This window comes from Propithecus coquereli, unplaced genomic scaffold (genome assembly GCF_000956105.1).
Source record: "Propithecus coquereli isolate 6110/MARCELLA unplaced genomic scaffold, Pcoq_1.0 Scaffold518, whole genome shotgun sequence".
NCBI classification, from domain to species: domain Eukaryota; kingdom Metazoa; phylum Chordata; class Mammalia; order Primates; family Indriidae; genus Propithecus; species Propithecus coquereli.
The window spans coordinates 1,121,683-1,140,018 of record NW_012151041.1 but is presented as its reverse complement, the minus strand read 5'-3'; the positions used below and the strand labels follow the sequence as shown (position 1 = coordinate 1,140,018).

General features: G+C 40.6%; 1 protein-coding gene across 1 annotated transcript in view; it reads right to left on the bottom strand.

The window, feature by feature from the left end:
- AFAP1 (actin filament associated protein 1) overlaps window positions 1–18,336 on the bottom strand; it is a 134,426-nt gene that overhangs the window by 105,067 nt on the left and 11,023 nt on the right. The gene's annotated exons all lie outside the window — the stretch shown is intronic.

The following is an 18,336-nucleotide window of genomic DNA, read 5'->3' as shown; positions in this document are numbered from 1 at the left end:
AAGAGTGAGACCCCATTTCTACTAAAAATAGAAAAAATTAGCTGGGTATGATGTCACGTGGCTGCAGTCCCAACTATTCAGGAGGCTTAGGCGGGATGATCGCTTGAGCCCAGGAGTTTGAGGTTGCTGTGAGCTAGGCTGACGCCACAGCACTCTAGCCAAGGCAACAGAATGAGACTCTGTCTCAAAAAAAAAGAAAAGAGAAGAAAAGAAAATCTAATATATTCACCATTAATATATGTAATGAGAAGATAAGGTAATTTCCTCCACAGATCATGAAAAGGCCTTCAACAAATTCAATAACATTTCTGACTTTTTAATAAGTCAATAAAATTGGAATTGATAGGTACTTAACATGTACTAAGATTAAAAACACATACAAAATGGCATTTTATTTAATAAGGAAACACTTGAAGAATTCCCAGTAAGGTCCGAACCAAGACAAGAAGGCCTATTTCCTCCGCTACCTTTAACATCGTATTGGAAGTATTAGCCAACACAATTAGAAAAGAGAAAGCAATTAGAAATTTAAGAATGAAAAAAAATTATTTCTATTTGTAGCTGATGTGAAAGTATACCTGGAAAACCCAAAAGAATCAATAATAAAACTAAAACAAATAATAAGAATTTTAGTAAAGCAGCAGTAGATATGAAAACTATAGCCTTTTGCATGTTTCTTTTATACCAAACAATAAACAGCTAGAAGATGTAACAGAAGATAAGATCCCATTTATAAAACAATAAAAGAGTAAATTATTTTAAATAATTAAGCAAGTAACGTGCAAAACTTACATAAGGATAACTAAAACACTCCTGAAAGATAAAGAAGCCTGAACAAATGGCAAGGTGTCCCTCTGTCTTTGGATAAAATGACTTACATCAAAAGACATCAATTCTCCCCAAGTTAACAAATACATTTAGAGAAATCCCAGTAAATATACCAATAAATTTTATTTTATTTCTGGAACTAAACAAATTGATTCTAGGGTTCATATGGAAAAACAAGAATTCAGGGATGTCTAAGAACAGTGAAGAGGGCCTAGCCCTGTCATCTATTTACAAATAATATAAAGGTTCTATCCTTAAAGTAATTTGATACTGGCACATAAACGCCCTGTCAGATCAATAGAACAGAATACAAGGTCCAGAAATGGACTCACATACCCATGGAAATACAACATACGGTAAAGGCAGTGTCTCGAATCAATAAAAAGATGGTCTTAATAACTGAGGTTAGGACAACTGGTAACTTGGAAAAAAAAATTGAATAATTACCTTACATAAACCAGGAAAAACTCCAAAGATATTTGAGAATCTAAATATAAAAAGTAAGGCCACTCACATCCTAGAAGAAATAGTAGATGAATCCCTTTATAAGCTGGGTATGAAAAAAGATTTTCTAAAATGACTCAAAATCAGATGTAAAAAGGAAAGACTGATCAATGAGACTACATAAAAATAAAGTACAAGCTCCTGGAGAATAAGGAATAAGAACTACAGACACATACCCTCCACCCCTGTCTAACGTGGAACTCATACATGCAGTGCATCCCCCAAACTTCTGGCCTGCCAGGCATCTGCTGTTTATGCTGACTGGGGCTGGGTGATGGTTAGACCTTTCTCAAACAAAGGCAAGACACTAGAGAACTGGTTTCATAAAAGCCCATCTCATCCCTCTCACTTGGGACTACTGTGCTGGATCGGAGGCTCCAGTGAAGAAACAGTTTCTGAACGGTGGCTGGGCCCCAAGGCCTACCTACTTTTCAGTAAATTGCCCTCGTCCCCTCTGTTCTTCTTTTCAGTGACTTCTCTGGACCTTATCCTTATCAGGATCCTAACTAACTTAGCCCCTGCTTATTTTTCCAGACTCATCTCTTTCCACACCTGCTTGTGCTTCACACTTCAGCTCTTCTGAACAACTCAGTTTCCCTCCTGTACCATGCGTGCCCAAGCCACTGGCCTTTCCGCACGCTGCTGCTGCTCTCTGCCTGGTGTGCTCAATCCTGTGCAGCTCTGTCTCATCCCTAACACACACACCACTACCACACCCACTTTTACATGGCTGCCCTTCACGGATGTATTCTGTAAGACTCAGCCAGGTCATCACTACCCCTGGTATACCATTGTCACATTTCTCCCAAGACGTTGTAATGGTGGACTGGTCGGTCTATCTCCTCCACTAGCCAGTGGTCAGTCTGAGGATGAGTACCATTTGATCTCTCTCTACTTGGAATGTCCAGTGCAACGCCTGACGTGGAAGCAAGAACATGACACTCGATATATGTTTGGTGAATTAATTCACTTTTATGTTTCTAGTGCTACATAATAGTCAAAATCCCTGAGATTTATTTTAAAGAGAAAACTGCAGAGAAAAATACCATGTGTTGTCCCCTCATAGTTACTATGTCTTTTGTAATAGTCTTAGAACGTACACACGAAAAGTGACTAAAGACTAATCCTGACAAGGACATTTTCTCAGGCAAGTTAATCACCACCTGGTCAGGGCCCTCCCCTGTATGAGAATACGTAGATGTGTTCCTAAGGGATACAGAACTTGGGTGGCACTGAAGCACAGTAGCCGATACCCAAGCAAGGCACTTGCATATTTTCCCTTATAGGGTTACAGCTCAGACTCTTCCTGCAGACTCTTCCAAATATTTCCACAGGCCTCTGCAGATAATCTAAATGGGCTGCTCAAAGGTTGATCTAAGAAATCTCAGAAAAAGCAACATAGCTTTAGGCACTGTCTGGTTGAAAAGTTTCCCTCAGCTGGACTCCATCTGAAATTCTTTAAAAATCGAGATGACCATTACTTGAATGACTGGATGACTTTGAATACAAGTCACTAAACTTCTTTGATTTTCAGTTCCCTAATCTATAATGTGGGAATAAAAATAGTTATGTGCTTAGTTAAGACTGCTGTGAGGATCCAAGAACTGCTATGAATAAAAGCCTGCGACTTAGGGATGCTCAATTAACATCAGCTTAATTTGAATGTGAAAGGAAAAACCAAGTAAGGTCTGTGTTGAACACTCTCCAGTGTCTGCACAGACTCTTTGACCATCACTGCTCAGTTTCAGCACTGACTCGAAAGCTCATTCTTTAAAAGACTTAACAATATCCCAAAGAAAAGTTTGTGACCTGAGAATCTTCCTTTCTGAATTATATAGAGCCAGCAAGGAGTCCCTAAAGGAACTGGTGTAAAAATCCACAGAACACATTCTTTCAGGAAATGATTACGGTTCTTAAAAGTCATATTAATTCATAAATGGATGATGCAAGCCCTAATAGAAAATAGCCTTCTACTGCTGTGTAGAAAAAAAAAAGCAGTACATAGATCTGGACTATTTTAAAATTAATCTTAATTTTATATGTAACCTGACAACACCGCAGGAATCAGATTTCCTGATTCCTAGGTTGGGAGGAGATTACTAATATAAATGAAGCTGGTCACTAACAAAAGTTTTAAATATGACACTAAAGAAACACTATTTCCATTCCATTTACATCAGGTCAATTTAATTCAATAACAAGGTGTTAAACACTATGTTCAACATATTCTCAAATTTTAAAGACAAATGAGATATAGTCCCTGACATTCATGGCTTCCTAATCTAGAGAAGCAGACACACATCTGGACTCACAGTACAATTATTCTAGGAAAGGGAGAGTCACAAAACATTTTTTTTAAAAATGGCATTGATGGATCTTCATTTTTGACAAGATAATTCCAGAAGCAGCATTAAAGATGAACCCACGCAGTGAGAAATTGGAGCAGGAAAGGGCACAACCATCTAGAGAAGACAAAGAATGACAGTAACAGGAGGATAGAAAAGGGAAATGCAAATTTATGCTGTTCATTGTAAGATATTTTGAACATTTACTAAAAACAACAATAAACTCACTGCACAAATATATGGGCATCTAAATGTGCGGTACACAACGATAAGCAAAACAAACACAATCTCTTACATTCTAGTTAGAGAGACAAACAAATAGTACGAGTAAATAAAAACAGTCAGAAATTATAATGGGTGCTATGGAAAAAAGACAACTAGCCAGCAATTTGATGCCAAATTTTCAAAATCTCTGATATTTTACTCTTACAAATCAATTAAGTTAATAGAAATTGGGACAAAATCACCTATGTAATGTTACAAACTCTATTCAAAATGAAAGTAAAATCAATTGAAGCAAAAATAGGATAATGATGTAACCATTTGCAATGGGCATTTACGAGGCTTTAAATCATTTTTATATTTCTATTTTAAGGATCAGTGCTACCAGCACTGCAAACTTACTCAGAATAGTCACGTATGCACATAAACTTATGGAGCAACACACGCTTTTAGTATTTTCTTAGATACAAAGTAACATTTTGTCATTTTTTGGCTCAGCACTACTATAGTTCATTTAATTGTCAGACTATTTATTTTCACTCAATAAAGAACAATTATTAATTTCAATAATGGTTTGCTTTGACATAAAAATTTGGATTTTCAAAAATGAAACTATGATCATTTATTTTAGAAAAGTTATTTACTATGCAGAAAGGATTTACATTATGATTTACCTAAATGCACCAAATCACAAAATCTGGTAACTGCTGTTTCCTCCCTAGCGACGCTCCTCACTCCTTCTATTATAAATAGTATAGTGATCAGTTTCCATCTGTCCTGAATATGTGGCTAGAAAGCCACTCACCAATATATCCTGAACTCCTCCTCTTACCAGGATCCGGAATGAGAGAGGGGACATGCGTACATAGGCAACAGACATTAATAGGACATAAGGGTATATTATGAACAATTGTATGCCCACGAACTAAACAATTTAGAGACTATAAGAAACAGACAACCTGGATAGCTCTACATTTAAGAAAATTCCAGACACAGATGGCTTCACTAGTGAATTTTATCAAACATTTCAGGGATTAGCCAATTCTCCATAAAGTCTTACAGAAAATTAAACAGTAGGGCCAACAAATAACTTGGAAAAGGACATTACACAGAACTAAAACAAGCCAATATACCTCATGAACATAGACATAAAAATTATTAACAAAATTTTTAGCAAATTAAACAATATACAAAAAGGATAACACATTAAGACCGAATGGGATTTAACCTTGCAATTCAACGTTGGTTTAACATCAGAAAATTAATAAGTATAATTCACCATATTAACAGACTATAAAAGAAAAAGTTTTTGATAAAGTCCAACATCAATTCATGGTTGGAAAAAAAAAACTTTAAGAAAATGAGGAATAAAGGGGAAATGTCTTTAAGCTAATAAAAGTCATCTGCAAAAAACCTAAAGTTTTTCATACTCTATCATACTTTGTATGAATGTTTTCACCCTGGGATTGAGAATAATACATTGTCTGCTCTGCTCTTACCACACAAAGTCAATACAAAAAAAATCAAGAGTGTTTCTACATACTTACAGTGAACAATAAGAAACTGAAGTTTTAAAATACTGTTTATAACAGTGTTACCAGCATCCAGTTGGAGGTTTTTCCAAGTTCTTCGTGTTCAGCAAGGAAAAGAATTTCAGGACACACTATAGAAGCCAAACAAGTGAAAACTTTATTGAAAGCAAAAGTGCACTCTCAGAGAGGAGAGCTGGCAGGCTTGAAAAGAGCAGCTGCACTAGAAGGACGTGGTTTTAGATATTTTGTAATCTTACTAATTGAGGAGAGGAATATTCAAGGCCATAGGGTTTGCTTTTGCTAAGAATTTGGGTAGTAATTCCTAGAACTGGGCTCCCTTTCATTTTCACACTCTACATGGTTGTCTCGGAACTGTCATGGTGATTTCAAGAGCAGAGAAATTTTAAAACCTCAATGTAAATGATATTGTATTAATAATTATCCAAAGTTCATGTAAGATGGCAGAGAAAGCTGACAAGACAATTGAAGCTGGTTCTTGCCTGCAGTTGTCAACCCCTCCAGTTAGCTTTTGCTTAAGAGTTGTTTATTTTAACACTTGCACCTGATCTCCGAGCCCCTGTATCTGGTCTCATCCCTGTCTCCTAGTCTCTTACTCTAACAATAGCATCAAAAAATACGAAATACTTCAGGATAAATTTGACAAAATGTGAGCAACACCTGCACACTGAAAACCACAAAACACTGTTGAGAGAAATTTGAAATGACCTAAATAAATGGAGAAAGATCTTGTGTTTATGGATGAGAAGAATTAATACTGTTAAGATAGTAATATACAAATTCAACATAATCCCAACCAAAATCCCAGAAGACATTTTTATAGAGATTGACAGGCTGATTCTAAAATTTATATGGAAATTCAAAGGTTATTTATTCTTGCATTCTCAACAGGACGATACCTCCCCAAGGAGGAAGAAAACTGGTTTTGGGGGATCAAAAACAACCTTATTGTTTCTCTGTATAAAGCAGAGCTAAACAGATATACAGTATATCTTTCCTATTAAAATTTCATTGGGGGGGTTAAGAAAATAATATCCAAAAAGGCTTCCTGTGGGCAACAATGAAAAAAAATTTTTTCTTACTTAAAAAAAAAAACAGGCTAAGCCAGACAAAAAGACTATGGATATTGTATATTCCACTTATACTAAATTCTAGAAAGTACAAACTAATCTACAGTGAGAGAAAGCTGATCTGTGGCTGCCTGGGGACAAAGGGGAGGAGATGGGTACAGGAAGTGGGGACGGTGGGGCAAATGGACATGTTCCTGTCCTAACTGGATGGTGCTAGAGGTGCACATACATGTTAAAACACATCAATTTTACTCTTTAAATATGTGAAGTATACTGTATATCAATTACATCTCAATGAAGCTGGCTCAAAAGAAAAAAAAAAAAAGGTCCCTTAGGGCTCTTCTGGAACTAACATTCAATTTCACAAAAATGTATCTATGTCAACTCCTCCTATGTTAAAAATGATTATCATCTATTTCCCCAGCACAGTGTGAGTACCAGGCACGTGCTATGTAGCAAAGGAGCAGTAGCTACAATGTGAGCAGCCCTGCCCTGAGCTTATTTTGAAGAGGCCATGCTCCCTTGGAAATTAGGATCTCTAAGAGCTGGGGCTACAAGCCACATACTCTGAAATCCCCGACATTACATCACATGCAGAAACTTGAATGCCGCAGCTCCAGGCCCTAACTCATCTTACCTGATTGTTGTCGTACTGACAACAATCTCCCAGCTGGCTTCTCCATCTCGGGTCTGTGAAAGCCTTCCAGATCACACTCTACACACCACTCCTAGATTACTTATTCACCTAACAAACTTTTATCAAGTTCTACATAGGATCTATAGAAAATAAAGGACATAAATTTTTTTAATGAGTCCTCCTAATCTATGGGGAGAAACAGATACAAATGTAGTTCCAACTGGGGTAACCATACGTCCTGGATTTGCCCAGGACAATCCTGGTTTCACCTATTATTCCAGCATAATTTCTAAAAGAGTCCTCTTTCACTCTTAAAATTTTCCTAGTTCAAGACACAAAATTATGTGGCCATATATTCCCAGAACTATGAGAGCAAGGAATGGCCCTGCCTGCATTCCATTCCTTGACTTGCTCAAATCCCGCTTCACCTCTGAGGTCCTCTGTCCTTAAGAACAGCTCTGCATTCCCCAGAGACAAATGTTGGATACCCAAGTGTCCAAAACAGGTGTATGGGTAAACGAAATGTGGTGTACACATATGGTGAAATAGCATTCAGCCTTAAAAAGGAAGAACATTCTGACACATGCCATAACACAGATGACCTTGAAGACATTATGCTAAGTGAAATAATCCAATCACAAAAGGCCAAATCCTATGTGATTCCACTCATGAGGTCCCTAGAGTAGTCAAAATCATATGGACAGAAAGTAGAATGGTGGTGCCAGGGGCTGGTGCCAGGGACTGGGGGAGTTAGTGTTTCACTGGCACACAGCTTCAGTTTGGGAAAATGAAAGAATTCTAGAGACGGATGGTAGTGATGGCTACCATGTGAACGTACTTAACGCTATTGAACTGTACACTTAAAATGGTTAAAATGGTAAATATTTCATTACATATTTACCACAATTTTTAAAAATAAAATAAATGCCCAAAAAATGGCTGTTTCCTCCAGCTCATAAACACATGAGGATTCCCAAGCACCCATCTAGATAAATTTTTAACTTTGTACAGTAGCAAAAACCCTTGTCAATCAGGCTTCAATGTTCTTATAAACTCATCACCTTCCACATTCCACCTCTCGTGATTCAGTGCCGCCTGATCCAACACGGCTCACTATTTTCAGAACATTCCTTGTAGCTTCTGCCTCTGACCTCAGCTCATGCTTTCTGAGCTGCCCCTTGCCTTCCCCACCAGCCAGGGTTCCTCTAGGTACAACCAAATGCCACCTCCCCTGCACAGCCTTTCCGAGCAAAGTCATTGCAGATGGAGTGCCCTTCTCTATTATCCAGCCCCTCATCTGTTCTTATAAAATAATAAGGTCCTCACTATCAAAGAACAATTAAAAAGTGAAAGAAGAAACAATAAAAAAAACCTAGTAGCACTTCTAACAGCACTAAAATATGTGAAATACATAAGGGTAAATTTAACAAAACATGTGAAAGATTGACAAACTGACAAGTATGAGATGTTGTTAAGAAAACTTAACAAAGACCTAAATAAAAAGAGAGATATATATTCATAGATTGGAAGGGTTAAGAGTCTACACTGGTGAGATAATAATTCTCCCCCAAATTCATCTATAGACTCAACACAATCATAGTCAAGATTCCAGAAGCTATTTTGGCAAAAGAAAGAGAAAGGAAGAAAGGAAGAAAGGAAGAAAGAAAGAAAAGGAAAGAAAGAAGAAAGGCAGGAAGAATGACAAGCCATTCTAAAATATATGAAAATGAAAAGAACTAGAATAGCTAAACAATATGGAGAAAAAAGGACAATGTTGAAGAATTTATATTACCTAGCTTCAAGGCTTATAATAAAGCTACGATAATCAATATAGTATGGTATTGGTGTTAGGATAGATTAGTGAAACAGAACAAAGTCCCGAAATATACCTGCACATAAATGGCCAATTGATTTTTGACAAAGATGCCAAGACAATTCAATGGGGAAAAAATAGTCTTTGGAACAAATGGTGCTGAACAACTGGATATCAATATAGAAAAAAACTAAACATTACCCCTTGTATCATACCATATACAAAAATTACCTTAAATAGATGAGACCTAAACATAAAAGATAAAACTATAAAACATCTAAAAGAAAACATAAGAGAAAATATTTATGACTTTGGTAGTAGGCCAAGATTTCTTAGGACACAAAAAGTACTAACATATAAGAAAAATAATAATAAATTGGACTTTTTAAAAGAAATCTTTAAGAAAATGAGAAGAAAACATTTGCAATACATTTGTCAAAGCACTTACAACACAGTACACTGAATACAAAGAACAGAGACAACCTAAAAACAAATGGGCAAAGTAGTATAGACACTTCACAAAAAAAGACACGAATGGCCAATAAGCACATTAAAAAGATGCTAATGTCATTAGTCACCAGGTTAATGCAAATTAAAATCACGATGAGATACCCTGACACATCCACCAGAATGACTAAAATGTCAATGATTGAACATATCAAACCTTAGCAAAACTGTAGAGCAACCAGAACCCTCACACTTCTCTGGAGGGAAGGTGCATGGAACAACCACTTTAGGGTACAGTCTGGCAGCTTCTTATAAAGTTAAATGTGTGCTTACCATGTGGTCCAGTAATCCCACTCCTGGCTATTTAGCCAAGAGACATTATTGTATGTGTCCACACAAGAACATTAACAGCTTTATTCATAACAGCCCACAACCTAAACGACTGTTAACAAGCACACGGATAAACAAATCATGATGTATTCACACAATGGAATACTTCTCAACAATAAAAAGAAACAAACTAACAAGGAAACAGAGTACTCAAACACGTAACTCAGATGAATCTCAAAAAAGCTATGCAAAGGAAGCTAACACAAACCCAAAAAGCATACCGTGTGATTCCGTTTTGATGAAATCCTAGAACTGGCAAAAGGTCCACAGGGACAGAAAGCAGATGGCAGTTGCCCTGGTCTGGATACAGCACCAAGACTGAGAGCAAAGGCTGTGAGTGGACTCAGGGGCTGGAGGGATGTTCTTTGTCTTCAGGGACTGGGAATCCTGTGAGCTGAAGAAGCAAACCAGAGGTAGAGAACCCAGAGTCAGAGAAAAAGCCTAACTAGTCAAGCAAGGTGAAGTAAAATGCCACAGAAAACACTGTATGTTTTGTCTGATAATACTAGACCTAGGTAAATGGAATTTTAAGAAAAGATTCTGTGACACAGCAATAGAGTTAGGAAATAAGAGTATCGGACTAGCTGAGTACATTAAGAGCTAATTCTGTCTTTTCATAAGGAAGGAAGCAGGATTCCTAATCACAGGCTCTAATGAATCATGTTCCTTTCATTACCATAAAGCTGTTACATCTTGGTATTTGTGAATGGGTTTTCCTTCTAATCAAAGGGAAGGAATAAAAATATAAATAAAGGGGAAGGGAAAGGAAGACAGCATGTATAGGCATGGTTTCGATAAAAAAAATAAAGCAGACTTGATTCTCATTTTATTGGTGAGTAAATGAAGTTGAGGTGAGTAGCCCACGTGGCTGGAAAGGACAGCGCTGTGCACTAACCTCCACAACTTAAATTTCAAACCAAACCAGTTCTGTCTTCAGCCAAAGCTAAAAAGATCCTGCTTCAGCACAAAGCAGGCCAGATCAGCGGAAGACTTCCAGCTACATGCAAAGCATCACACCAACAGTGTAAAGCCTCTCTCCCCGAGATTGGGCGCGGCCAGGGTCAGAGGGAAGGAAAGCCTTCCTGAGCCTTCCCGACACCCAGCCTGTGTCTCCCATGCACTTTACCCCTCTGGCACAGGAGACCTCTGAATTTTATACAAATGAAGACAGGCGCTGAAATACACCTTCTTTGACAACTCAGCCATCGTCCTACTGACTGAATTCCCTTTTTTTTTTTTTGAGACAGAGTCTCGCTCTGTTGCCCGGGCTAGAGTACTGTGGCATCAGCCTAGCTCACAGCAGCCTCAAACTCCTGGACTCAAGGGATCCTCCTGCCTCAGCCTCCCAAGTAGCTGGGACTATAGGCATGTGCCACCATGCCCAGCTAATTTTTTCTATATATATCTTTTAATTTTCCAGCTAATTTCTTTCTATTTATAGTAGAGATGGGGGTCTCGCTCTTGCTCAGGCTGGTCTCGAACTCTCAAGCTCAAACGATCTGCCTGCCTCGGCCTCCCAGAGTGCTAGGATTACAGGTGTGAGCCTCTGCTCCTGACCTGAATTCCTTCTTAAATGACAAAGCCTGCTAAGGTCTGGGGAAATCTCAGAAAGTGTCTTAATACTATAGTTTTATAAATGTATATGCTGAAGCTCAGGGAATAAGGGGAACTTCCAAGGGCACAAGTCTAGTTAATGGCCCAGAAAGGACAAAAATTCAAGTCTGGTTGCCCAAAAGGTGCTCTTCCTATTGACCCACCCTGCCTCTTAAATCCCGGCAGGGATGGAGCTAATTCAAGAAGTAGGACACAAAAGAGACCCTAGCACCTCTCTAAATAGAGAAGCATCGGTTACGAAACCATTTAGGCCCCTCAACATGGAATGAAAGATTACCCTGCTAGCCTACGCGGCGCCACCAGCTGCCCAGTCAGAACACCTAAGGCTCTGCAGATGTCCAGAGTGACAGACTGGCTCCTGACCATGAGGACAGCAGGCTCTGTGGAGATTCCAGACTGAGAGAGCTGTTCATGGGCCTCTGCACTCCCAAGGAGACAAAGGGGGTGGGGTGGGGGCTCAGAGACAGGGCGAGTCAAGATCATTAGGACTCCACGTTGCCAGCTGTGAGAGCCCACATTCCCAACGACTGAGAGCAGACGTTTCCTATTCAACTCTATCTTTTCACACTTCAAACTCGACTATATGCATCTCTCCAGCTGTTTTATTTAAATAAAAAGCTATCCTAATTAAGTCATTGGAACTATAACTTGGGAGCTGGTGGACAAAGCGGAGGCAACAGCTTCCAGGATGCTGAGAGCACTAACCTCCGCAACTTAAGACTTTCCCACTGAATAAGCCTCCGTCAGCACTAACTACCAAAACTATTTCAGAACACGTTTTAGATTGAGCCCCTGACCCCAGCCAGCTGGGACAAAATTGCAGCCCACCAGTCCAAAGTGGGGTGGGATAGAAGATCATACTCAAGAATAGGGAATGAAAATACCCCTTTCAAGATGGCAGAAGGCAGAGGGAGAAGATCAAAACACATGGCCTGAAAAAGATAACCTAGAACACTTCAACCTAGGAGCTTTAAATGTTATCTGTTATGATACCTCATACTATATATGAGAAAACTAAGGCACAAAGAGATCAAGGGCTCTACCCAGTCACCCTGCAGAGGGTGGCAGAAACCACCCTATTGAGCCTGGTTTTTCTACCCAGTCTACAACTTTGTACACAATTCCACATTACTGGATAGCAACAGCCCCTTTCCATCAGGAAAATAACGTTCAGTCATGACTCTTATAAAATGTCTGAAAAGACATAAAACTGCCTTCACAGCTTTAAAGTTACATTATTATACTTCAATGTAAAAAAAGCTAAAGATAAGAGGGTTTTTTAGTACACTTTCTTTCTGTCCTCCAGATTGGAATACCCTATGCCCATACTTCTCAAACTTTCACAGGGAGACAACTGAGCCGGGGGTCTTATTAAAACGCAAATTCTGATGCGCATGACCTGGGCTGGGGCCTGCGTGTCTGCGTGTCATGAGCTCCCAGGTAGTGCCAATGCTACTGGGCCGTGGGTCACACTTTGAAAAGCCTGGCCCTAAACCACTGACTCTGATACACCAGGGAAAGGGTGTTTCAAGATGGAGAAAGTGGACTAGTAATAATTCTCCTTACAGAAATAATGCAAATGCTGCTGTCTCCACTCACCTGCCACCCACAGCCTCAGTGAGCCATGGAGGCCTCCAACAGAAGCTGAATGCAAATAACTAGCAAAGCAATCAAGAGAGGAAACAGCTGAAAAAGCAGTAACGGCCCCAAAGCCACGCTTGGCATCTGGCTGACGTTCCCCACACTGTCCAATTCAACAAGATCTAAAATGACTCAGGAGCACTCAGGGCTCAATCTGTGCACAGGCTTATCCATATCCTTACCCAGATAGCCCAAATCTGGCCCGAAGCCTACTTGTGTAAATACCGTTTTACTGGAACACAGCCATGCCCATTCATTTATTTGTGGCTGCTTTCACGCTACAACAGCAGAGTTGAGTAGTCACAAAAGTAACCTAAAGCCTCAAATATCTACTATCTCATCCTTAATAGAAAAAGTTAGCTTACCTCTGCTCTGGGGATTCAGGGGATTAAACCCCAAAAAGGAAAACCTGAAACCCAAGACAAAGGACACAATTGTAACACTGTAGAAGCATTTAGAAGAAAACTGTAAATTCAGAGGCAGATAAGAATTACATTTTAAGGCAAGCCTGCTAAAGGCTGAAAACCAGGGACCCAGGTTCGCAATGAGCCTAACCCACCCTGTTAAAGGATCACCTTTCCTTTCAGAACACTGACTCTGCGCTGCAGGGAAACATAGGGGCCTGATGGATCTGGGTCTGACCCACCAACCTCCTTCTACAAACCTGATTCATCAGGCTTTTCTTCACCGGCCCCTTTTATAACACAGCCCATCAATGAGCAAGCCTAAGGTTGTGCCTCCTAAGTCCACTCAGCCCCCATCATCGTGAAGGGTGAGGCCCTGGGGTGCAACTCTATCCCAGTCTCTCCTGACAAGCAAAGAGGAAAAGCCTTGGGGCTCCTGACAGGAGGCACAAGATTGAGGCTCAAACCTCCAGGGGAAGGCGGGGCCGTCTGTCTCTCTGCCCCTGGCTCCTGGCAGATGGTCCCACGGCTGCCACTGTGGGTACAGGGGGAGGGGCAGGTGGGCACCACACTCTGGGTAACATATGTCAGTGTGCTAATGGAAGCAAATTAAAGAAGATGATTGGTCTCACACACTAGCTCTGCAGGGTTGGGAGCTGTCATACTCACAAGATGGATGAGATCCAGATTCCACTAAAATGTGATGATAGAATTGTCTAAGCACAGTGAATGAGCACAGACTACATTGTTGAAGGGTCTGGGTCGAAATTGTGCTCCGTCACTTTCTAGATGTGGCCTTGAGTACATTGGTATGTTATTTTACCTCTTTCTAACAACAAGGATGATCCAGAGAGGGGAAAGAAGGAAGAAAAAAAAAAAAACCAAGGGTGATCAGACGCTTGCTAACAAATTTTTTAAATGTCTTATGTGAAAAGCTTTTAAAGGATGATCTCCACCTTAAAGAGTGGTTGTAAGGATTAAGTAAAGACAATATTGCCTGCTATAGAGCATAACACATAGTATGTGTTCAATAAACTGTAGCGATTACTCCCCCAGAGAAACCAAATCTCCTTTGCATATTTCACAGGACACCAATAGACCTAATGAGAACTGCTCTTCCCAGCAAGTCATTAATTTTTTTTTAAATAATAATAAGCCCAGTGTAGTGATGTACTGAGGATGCTGAGGAGGGAAGATGGCTAGAGCCCAGGAGGACGAGGCCAGACTGGTCAATATAGCAAGACCCCATCTCAAAATTTAGAATAGAATAGAATAGAATAGATAAAATAAAAATAATATATTCTGCAGGGTAGATACTATCTCTCAGAAAGGTTAAATAACTTACATCAGAACACAAGCCTAATATATGACAGACCAATGTCCTCTCACTAAACAATAGTTACCTTTCAAAAATATTAGCAATTAGGAGTAACAGCTTACTAATCTTAGCTTCAATAAAGCAAAAAGGCTACTTTCTCACTTTATCATTTACATATGAAAGTGTGTGTCCTCCTGAAAAGTACTTTTTTAAGAATGAATCCAAAGGGCCCCATTTCTACAGAGAAAATTTTCTTTATAATGCCTAAAACACAGTATAACCCACCATTAAAAGAGATTCTTTACATACCTTCAGTTTTCCAGCTAAGGGATGCTAATCTGTTCCCCAGGATGAGGATCCAGAAGCTACAAAATAAACTAATACTTAACATCATCATGACTAACCATCTAAAGCAAATCTTTTTTAATAAACCAAGCACTTCCAGTAAGAGGTCTGCATCACCCCTCAACTTCCTTCCTCCCTATACTCTGACCATCAACCTTCTCCCCCACCCAGTCTCCTGAAACAGCTCTTGTCAGAGTCACTGAATGACATCTCTGTTGCCAAGCCCAGCTGTTGAGTCCCAATGCTCCTTTCACCCCACCTGGCAGCATTTGATACATGGTATCTATCACCTTTTCCTCTAGAAACAGCTTCTCTTGCTTTGTCACCTGCATCGGGGATCTCCCCTCCTCTTCCCAGCCTCTGAAGGCTGAAGCGACCAGGTTTGGTCCATAGACTTTTTTCCTCTCGTAATTATATCCATTCCCTAGGTCAGCGGTCCCCAACCTTTTTGGCAACAAGGACTAGTTTCACGGAAGACAATTTTTCCCTGGACTGAGGGTGGGGATGGTTTAGGGATGATTCAAGCACATTACATTTATTGTACAGTCAAACCTCTCTGCTACTGATAATCTGTGTTTGCAGCTGCGCCCCAGCACTAGCATCACCGCCTCAGCTCCACCCCAGATCATCAGGCATCGATTCTCACAAGGAGCTGCAACCTAGATCCCTCACATGTGCAGTTTACAGTAGGGTTTGCGCACCTGTGAGAATCTAATGCCACCGCTGATCTGACAGGAGGCAGAGCTCAGGCGGTGATGTGAGTGATGGGGAGCGGCTGTAAATACAGATGAAGCTTCGCTCACTTGCCTGCCACTCACCTCCTGCCATGTGGCCCAGTTCCTAACAGGCCGTTGACCTGCACTGGTCCATGGCCCGGGGCTTAGGGACCACAGCCCTAGGTGATGTCATCCAACCCCAGGATTTTAAATACCATCTATACAGTGATAATCTCTACAGTTTCACCTCAGTTTAGACCCCTGCCCTCAATGCCAAACTCCCATTTCCAACTGCCTTCCATGGGGCAACTGAACTCAATCTAACCTTCCTGAGGAATGTCGAAAGAGGTGACTAACACATGTGCCAGACATGCTGCTGGGGCAAATGCAGGGGGTGGTGACAAAAAATAATGAAAACAAAACCTCCAGGAAGCTGGTGATGTCAGAGTATGCCCAACGTAACTACCAATGCAACTAAGTATCAGCTGTTTACTAACAGGGGTGGGAAACTGTACAGGGACTGTAGGCTTAATTCCATATACATAAAGTTCAACATACGCCACTGCAGTATAGCCACCTGCCATCCCTGTGTGCATCCAGAACGTCTGCTTGGCTTGCTAATAATGTCGGCTAATTCTATCTTATGAGCTTCTCATGTTCTTTGGGGTCTCACTTCCTGCTTTTTCTCCCCAGTACTTCTTGGCATATCCCCTTGGACCTCAAACCTAACATACTCAAAACCAACTTTTGATCCCCCTGCTAAACCCTACTCTTGCCCTAGTCTTCCCAATCCCAGTAACAGCATCTCCAGTCTTCCAGTACTCAGGACAAAATCTTTGAAGTCATCCTTAAAACTTTTTTCTCACTCCTTTCACCCAACCCAACAGCAAATCTCACAGGCTCTCCTTCCAAAGTATATACCAGACCAGACCACTCCACACCCTGTCACCATCTACCACCACGCCCAGCCACCATCGTCGTCAGCTACCCAGATTACTGGAAAAGCCTCCCCACTCACCTCTCTCCCTCCACCATCTACCCTACCCCTATAGTCTATCTTCCACTCCCAAATATTTCAAAAAAAAATTTATATACAGAGAGAGAAAGTGTACATGTGGTAAAATGTGTAGGGAATCTGAGTAAAGGCCATACAGGAATTCTTTCTACTATTTTTACAACTTTTCCATAAGTCTGAATTATTTCAAATTAAAGCACTAAACAAAGAAAAGAAAACCACTATCTCTCTCTGTGAACCTGTGAATCCACCCTGTCTTCTCCCCTGGCCAACATAGACTCTCTTCACTAAGCCCACCCATTTTTCATGAAATACTAAAAAGAGCCCTTGCTGGCCAGGCACGGTGCCTCATACCTATAATCCCAGCACGTTGGGAGGCCAAGGTGGGAGGATGGCTTGAGGCCAGGAGTTCAAGACCAGTCTGGGCAACACAGCAAGACCCCACCTCTACAAAAAATACAAAAATTAGCCGGGCATGGTGGCACACACCTGTAGTCCCAGCTACTCAGGAGACTGAGGCAGGAGGATCACCTGAGCCCAAGAATTGGAGGTTGCAGTGAACTATGATCACACCACACCACACAACTGCACTCCAGCCTGGGCCCTTGCCTATCTTTGGCCTTACTGTGCTTGGCAATGGGAATATATATATATACCCCACAGCCTATCCTTAATGAGTTCTCAATTTAATGGGAAGGATATATACATAAGCAGAGAATTTTAAAATCATATAATGACTACTTTGATGGAAGATGCACTGGTATGGGACATGTAACCTCTTAGACGGGGTGATGCATGAACTGAGTTTTGGGCCTTATAGGCACCCCCATCAACGCCTTTTCATAGGTATGGTTATTGGCTTCCCCTTAGACCCCAGCTGCATAAGGGGTAGCCCTAGAGACTAGCAAGTTCCTACTATAACTGGCACACACATGCTGCCCAGTAAACAGGGGCTGAGTGAATGACGGTTAAAAACAGTTTGTCTGTTAATACTCAATAATACAAAATGCACTGATAGGCAAATTATATTTTTCTTGTTGGAAGCAAGGGCAGGATCACAAATTATCTTTCCCCAAGAACGGCAAACCTCAAAAAATTCTTTACCCTACTAAGCACATTGTAAGAGGCTCCCTGTACGGAAGGAAATGTCCTCATTCATTGTCAATGACACGTAAGCTTAATAGGTCTCAGCCTCTGATAATACCGCTCCCATCCCTGGGCTGGGTAAATGAGCTTCTGACCATCCTGGTAAACGTGAAGTGGCTTCCAGTTCCAACAGTCCAGAACCCTACAGAGCTGAGGAGGGACAGCAGAAGACAGGCCGTGACGCAGAACTGGGCATAACAAAGTCTCAGCAGCCTTGGAATGTGTCTGAACCAGAGATGGTAAATAGGTTTCAACCTCCTGAAAACACCAACTGATTGGTAGCGGCCACTGGAGGAGCTGTGATCTTTTAAAAAAAAAAGAAAGCATGGGA